Source organism: Cydia fagiglandana, chromosome 12 (assembly GCF_963556715.1).
Source record: "Cydia fagiglandana chromosome 12, ilCydFagi1.1, whole genome shotgun sequence".
In the NCBI taxonomy this organism is placed as follows: Eukaryota; Metazoa; Arthropoda; class Insecta; order Lepidoptera; family Tortricidae; genus Cydia; species Cydia fagiglandana.
Window position 1 is genome coordinate 14,772,488 of NC_085943.1, and position 7,745 is coordinate 14,780,232.

Genomic DNA, 7,745 nt, shown 5'->3' on the forward strand with positions numbered 1-7,745 from the left:
TCGGGCACGGACCTTGACCCGGAAAACCACTATGATACCTTAACTAAATAAACCACTATGATTACCTACCATAAAATGTAGGTATAAAGTATGATGATAGCAATCTTACTAGCCCCTCCTGCTCAAACCCCTGTACACCGCACCGCATACGCCGTTAAGTGGGTTAGGTTAGGTTTGAACTGCGATCCTCACAGAACCGAACAAGGGTTAAATGCTACTTGAAAAGTGGGTGGGAAATACAGAAACGAAATGCTACTTGAAAAGTGGGTTTGATTTTAGGTTCGAACTGCGATCCTCACAGAACCTAACTGCTATCAGAGGAGTGGATTGGGTTAGGCTAGAACTACGACCCTTACAGAAGCGAAATGCTAGTAGAAAAGTGGGTGGTTTTACCTCCTTTTCTACATAGTGCACCATCTACAATAATCTTTTACCGGCCCCCATATAGAAGTCGGTTTTTTTTTCTTAAAAAATTATTTCCGTTCAAATTTCTTTGGTGACGTATTTTCTACCTTTTATATATTTCCGTATAATTCGTTTTAAAAATAACAGTGATTTAGGACTTCTGACCGTTTAATCAAACTTCGTATCTTGTGTGGTCGGGCCCAAAAATGAATTCCATTGTAAACTTCGTACATTGAACGCCTCCTATTTAGCATTCACAGTCAAACCAAGGGTCTTAGTTTAAAAAAATTGATCGCTTATTTATTCTGCCAATGCACAATACCTCTTCGGACTGGGCCGACTCTAAATGACGAAGATGAGCGACAATCATTATTTTTAATCATGCTAAGCTTTGGCCTCGCTCTCTTGATTAGGATTTCGTTAATTATGATATTTTAATGCGGATCCAAAACAGCCACGACCACTCTGACAAGAGTGCACGACTGCGAAGAATGCGTAATTGAGAATAATTCCTGTTGTTTATCAACGTCGTTTCGGAAATTATTCAAATAAAGCAGTCATGCAAAAGTATAATTGTTTATACGCTGCTACGATTTAAGCATTTATAATAGGTACAGTCACCTGCAAAAATATGTTACACAACAAAGGCCGCAAAAATATCTGACACGACCTTATTTGTAGAGCTATAAGAGTGTGTCACATATTTTTGCGGCCTTCAAAGAGTAACATATTATTGCAGCTGACTGTACTCCGCAAAAGTAAGCATGAGAAAGTTTCTCCAGCAATTTATCGATTTAAAAATGAAAAAAACTCGACTGGCAGGTACCATTTTTTTTACTCTTTCAATTTTATTTTATTTTAATGTAGGTACGTACTATGTACACCAATCATGAGACATTTAAGAGAAAAATATCATTATTTTGTGATACCTATAAAACATACTTTGCGCGTTTATAATTGAAGGCCTATTAATCTTTGTTTACGATGTGTTTAATGACAGATACTGCAATTAGTTTCAACTTCAACATAATTAACAACTTAAAACTATCATAGGTATTATTATATGTTTTTTTATCTACAATCATACCATGCCAAGGCGCCATATTTTTAAGAACAGACCGAAATTAATGAAACGACAAACTTAAACAGCTCTTGTTTATGGTAGAATATTGCGAGTGTTTAAAAACTTATGTGAAATTCTTATTTTACAGAATCTGTGGTTTACTATTGGTGCCATCCATTATTGGTATTTTTACCATACATAGTTTTACTGTATACTTTGCCAATGTATCGTACTTGATGATGCGAAATTTTGTTTAACTTATAGAACTTAAAAAGTGCTAAATAAAATAAAAGTGCTTCAATATACACGCATTGGCTTTAACTTCCAAGAGCTGCTAGTGTATCAAAAATTATAAATAAATAAAATAAATAATAGATACTAAGTGCTCAATAAAAAGCGCAGGTGGCCGAGTGGATATGACGCCCGACTTTCTATCCGGAAGTCGCAGGTTCAAATCCTGGCTCGTATCAATGAGTTTTTCGGAACTTATGTACGAAATATCATTTCATATTTACCAATAGCTTTTCGGTGAAGGGAAACATCGTGAGGAAACCTGCATACATCTGCGAAGAAATTCAAAGGTGTATGTGAGTTCTCTCCAATCCGCATTGGGTTAGCGTGGGAACTATGGATAGCCCAAGCCCTCTCGCGCATGAGAGGAGGCCTGTGCCCGGCAGTGGGACGTATATAGGCTGAATTATTAATATTATAAGTGCTCAATAGCAAAACCATTTGAATTACTCTTGAACGAATATATTTATGGCTAATTTAGACGTTTTCGAAGTTTAGTACGTTAGAATAACAAGATCTAACTCTCAAGGCGATCATGTGTGCGTACTTATAATGTCTGTAAGCACAAGCAACATGGCTGACATCTTCGTAAACATGCTCAAAGCTTCCGGCGCTCTTAAGCATGTTTGCCCAACGTTACGTATGGAAAAGTAGGTAAAATTATAGGTACGTAATCCTTGATTGAAAGAGTAGAGCTCAAACTTGTGTCTGACTATAAAAAGATACCTGAGGCCAATGAAATTGTGTGTAATAAATTAAAAGCTAAATTGTACGCATTTTCGATATAAATACTGACAGTTCATCGTTTTTTCGTTTCGTATCGTTTTTTTAATATAACAAAAAATGTACAGTAAGCTCTGTAGAGATAACAGACTCCCTGTAAAAAAAATTCGGGTTATTCCCACTAGTTACCACCAAGTTCTTACCAGTGGTAACTACTGGGAATTTATTCCCACCTTTTACCACTGGTAACTGGTGGTTTTTACACTGGGGAAAAAAATCCCACTAGTTACCAACAACTCGGCTTGGTGGTAACTACTGGGAATTTTTATTCCCAGTAATAGTTACCACTGGTAAAAGGGGGAATATTTTTTCCCAGTAGTTGCCACCAAAATATTGTTAAAGTTCAATACTAATAAAAACAGTATAAATATTAAAACAGTTTTTCCGGTATACCACTACTACCGTACTTATACCAGAAAAACTGTTTTAATATTTTTGATCACTTTTAAAGCAGTTTACTGAATCACTAACTGACACATAATTATTTATTACAGCACGCTATATACTATACTATACTATTTATACTGTTTTTATTAGTATTGAATTCTAAAAATATTTTGGTGGTAACTACTGGGAAAATAAATTCCCACCTTTTACCAGTGTTTAAACAAATTCCCACTAGTTACCACCAAGCCTAGTTGGTGGTGGGAATAAATCCCCTAACTAGTGGGAATTTTTTTCCCAATAGTTACCAGGTGGTAAAAGGTGGGAAAGAAATCCCAGTAGTTACCACTGGTAAGCACTTGGTGGTAACTAGTGGGAATAACCCACAAGTTCCTATGCAGGGGGCCAGTTATCTCTGCAGCTTACAGTAGGTACACACTGTGGCACTGAGAAAACAATTCATTTTGATTCAATGAAACTTGCACACGTATATAAAAAATATATTGAGTGAGAAAAAACAAATGAAACAAAATTTACATCTACATATATACTTGTAGCTATTTGGTAACATGGTACTTAAATGAAGCCGATAAGGCACTTATTAAAAAAAAATGTAATGTGATTAAAACTTATAATGTTTTTTCTTTAAAGTAGAACATTTCCTTACAAAGTTCATTACTCATTCAATGTTTTCCATGTTTGTTTGATTGATCACAAACTTGAGTCAAAATTTTGTCATAGATCTAATTTTGTAAAAGAAATTTTTCCTTCCAATAAATCTGGCCCCTGTTTCACCAACGTGACAGGTGCGACGAATTGTAAAATCACTGTTGCTGACGTCACAGGCATCCATGAACTACGGTTACCGCTTACCATCGGGCGGGCCGTATTCCTGTTTGCCACCATCATTGTATTATTAAAAAAAACTTTATGATATCGGACAAAAACAGATATTTCTCTTGCTAAGTTTATGACAATTGTCACAAGAAACACTACAATTGTCACGAAATTCCGACATATAACTCATTACCTGTCAAGAATTACCTACAATTTTTCTAAATCTTTGACAATTGTCAGAAACTTCGCGGGAGAAATATCTGTTTTTTTCCGATATAATAAAGTTTTTTTAAATAATACAATGATGGTGGCAAACAGGAACACGGCCCGCCCGATGGTAAGTGGTAATCGTAGCCCATGGATGCCTGTGACGTCAGCAATAGTGATTTTACAATTCGTCGCACCTGTCACCGATGTGAAATTGGGGCCTGGTCGCGTCAATAAGTTACTCCGTAGTTCCTGAACGACATGCCTACTTCTAATTTAAGGCCGTCCAACTTTTAAAAAAATTCCACGGAAACATCTGGCTGGCAATGGCAGTTGAATATTAAATACTTCGTCTTCCGTGCTCGTTTGTCATTTCAAAGTGAGTGCCGTAGACTTATTTAGAAGTCGATTTGCACGTAGTTTACAAAATTATGACCACTTTATCTCATTTTGATAGCAATCGACGGTGCAACTTGCTCTAGCTTAGCTAGCCCCGTAGTACATATATGATAATGAAAGCAATGAAATTACTTACTCCGCCGATGAACAGCAGACCTGCTAGACTCCTGGATCCACAGTAATAAGGATAGTATAGCAAACTATCTGTAAATAAATACGAGTAATTTCGTTGCTCCCAGTATCTATCATATCCCATCAAAAACATAAATGTAAAAAAGGAGAGCCAAGTTCAATACAAAAATTATGCTTGGCTGTGGGATTCGCCGCAAAAAGAATGGAGATCTAAATGAGTGCCAAGTTCTATGCAAAATCCAAATATGTATTTATAGGAACAAAATAACATTATAAACAAGTATTAAACTCTATTTCTTTGCTTTATTGGATACCTATAACAATTGCTGTTATTTAAAAAAAATGCGAGATCTTAAAGCAGGTTAGATTTGACTTGGCCAGTTTTCATTATATCAGTCATTTCATAAAGTTATTCAACATATATATTTTGTAATTCTGATAAAAACTGGCCAAGCCAAATCTAACCTACTTTAAGATCTCACATTTTTTTTAAATAACAGCAATTGTTATAGGTAGGTATCCAATAAAGCAAAGAAATAGAGTTTAATACTTGTTTATAATGTTATTTTGTTCCTATAAATACATACCTATTTGGATTTTGCATAGAAAATGACACTCATTTAGATCTCCATTCTTTTTGCGGCGAATCCCACAGCCAAGCATAATTTTTGTATTGAACTTGGCTCTCCTTTTTTACATTTATGTTTTTGATGGGATATCAATACTTTTTGTAAAGAAAACTAGGCAGGTATTGAGATTTAATGTTTTTTCTTGTGTTTCCGCTGCATGTTTTTTACTTCTGTTCTTTGTATTAATTATGTGGTGCCGCGCGCCGCCAACGACACACCGTTGGCCGGTTGTTTAGCGCGTATTACAGGTTTTTTGTATGGGGACCCCCCCTATTTTTTAACTTTTTTTATTTTTAGATTTTTTCCTACGCTTACACACAATTACCGAGCTGGATTCCAAATTTCATCCTTCTAGGTCATCTGGAAGTAGATTAGGTTTAGGTACTATATGTCAGTCACAATAAAAAAGAAATTTGTATGGAGACCCCCCCTATTTATTATTTTTTTATTGTTTTTAGATTTTTTCCTACGCTTACATACAATAACCGAGCTAGATTCCAAATTTCATCCTTCTAGGTCATCTGGAAGTAGGTTAGGTTTAGATACTTATATGTCAGTCACAATAAAAAATGTTTCTTTTGTATGGGGACCCCCCTATTATATAACTTTTTTTATTTTTAGATTTTTTCCTACGCTTTCACACAATAACTGAGCTGGATTCCAAATTTCATCCTTCTAGGTCATCTGGAAGTAGGTTAGGTTTAGGTACTTATATGTCAGTCACAATAAAAAATGTTTTTATTTGTATGGGGACCCCCCCTATTTTATAACTTTTTTTTATTTTTAGATTTTTTCCTACGCTTTCACACTGTAACTGAGCTGGATTCCAAATTTCATCCTTCTAGGTCATCTGGAAGTAGGTTAGGTTTAGGTACTATAAGTCTGTCAGTCAGTCTTAAAATTTACGACTTTTTGACCTTCATATCTTTATAACCGTTTGAGCTAGCTTCATGAAATTTGGGCTTCTAGATGTCCTTATGGATATAATTAAACACACGTAGTTTTATGTGTTTACGTTAAAGATGTTTTGAGTTATAGAAGGGTCAAAAGTGGCACCAAGTGGTTCGTGTAATATTACACTTGGCGCTGGCTAGCCAGTTCCTTTGCTTGAACTTGGCTTGACACGCTGCCGCGTGTCTAGATATCAATGTCCGTCACTATCTCTCTGTCTATCATTTTAATTCTTATTATTAAGAATTCCGACTGCACGTCCTGTGACTTTCAACAAGGAGGTGAATTTGGATTTAAGATTTATTTATATTTTAATGTATAATACTTATGTATGCTAGTTTTAAGGTTCATAATTTTCAGGTTCGAATGCCGCACTTGGTCAGTTCCGACGGCCGCACAGAGCTTGAAAACTGCACAGAATTATAACGGCTACGAAGTGAAATTTAAATGTACATTTGCATTTTGTACCATTTTGAAAAACTATCAGTTTCTGCAAAATGACATTTAGAGCGTTTAAAGTAATATCGGAGGAAAAGTTTACAAATGGAACAATGTTTATGATTTTAATGTCGCTGTTGTTCCGTATAATAATTATTTCTGAAATAGTTTCTTTTGTTTTATTGATCTCTAAGACCTACGAGTAGTTCAACCTATTAATGAGAATCCGAGGTGAAGCTTCTGATGAAATAATTTCCTACTTGAAGCTAATAAAGCTGTGCTTATAGCGACTTTTGGTGTCAGATTTGTGGCATAAATATATTTAAAAGTATGGTAAAACTTAATAGTAAGAGAAATTTAAAGATCGTAAAGATCATGCCGGAATATAACCCAAATGCCTAAGCGCCACCTACATCAAACCCCCGGTTGCACCATAACCCGGGGTTAAGCGGTTAAACCGTTAACCTAGTGTCAAATTGTACTGGTAACTATGGTAACCGGTTAACCCCGGGTTAGTGGAATGGTGCAAGTGGCGATAAGGGTCATAGCCTCATGGTCATGTTATAATATTATTTTATGACTAATAATAGTAGGTAATAATAATGTTAAAACAATCGTAATGTTTAAAGCGGCTACACCTAGAACAATGAGTAAACGAAAAACCCTGCAAATTTACGATATACGCAATGTACCCATACCGATTCTAGGGGTCGACCGGATTCGTCCAGCTTTTACCGAACTTACGTAAACAAAGGTTGTTTAAAGTTTGTTCCCGTTTGTTTGCCGGATTGCGATTAGCAGTTTTAAAGGCTGCTTCTACCGGTATTTCCGGACCGGACGCGCGTTATCGTAGGGTATTATTCGCATGTTTTCCATTCAAAGATTGCTTAACGATTTATTTTGTTATTATTTTTTATGAATTAATAGTAAATTTGCTTATTATTTGAGGTAACGCCGCCAGTGTAATGGGTCCATGCCGCAGGCCGAACTGTTAGACGGGGCATTTCTGTTATGATTGGGCCCTTTATAGGTATTTATACTGTACATATACTAGGTAGGTACTAATTTATTTAATTTTTAATTCTAAGTTAATTTATAGTATTTTTTTATTAATTTCTATCGTTATCCAATGTTATTATTGCATAATTTTGAATTCGTTTTAAAATAATGCGACAAAACAGAAAAGAATTCGAAAACAAAACCCCTCGTAAATCGTAAAAACCCCT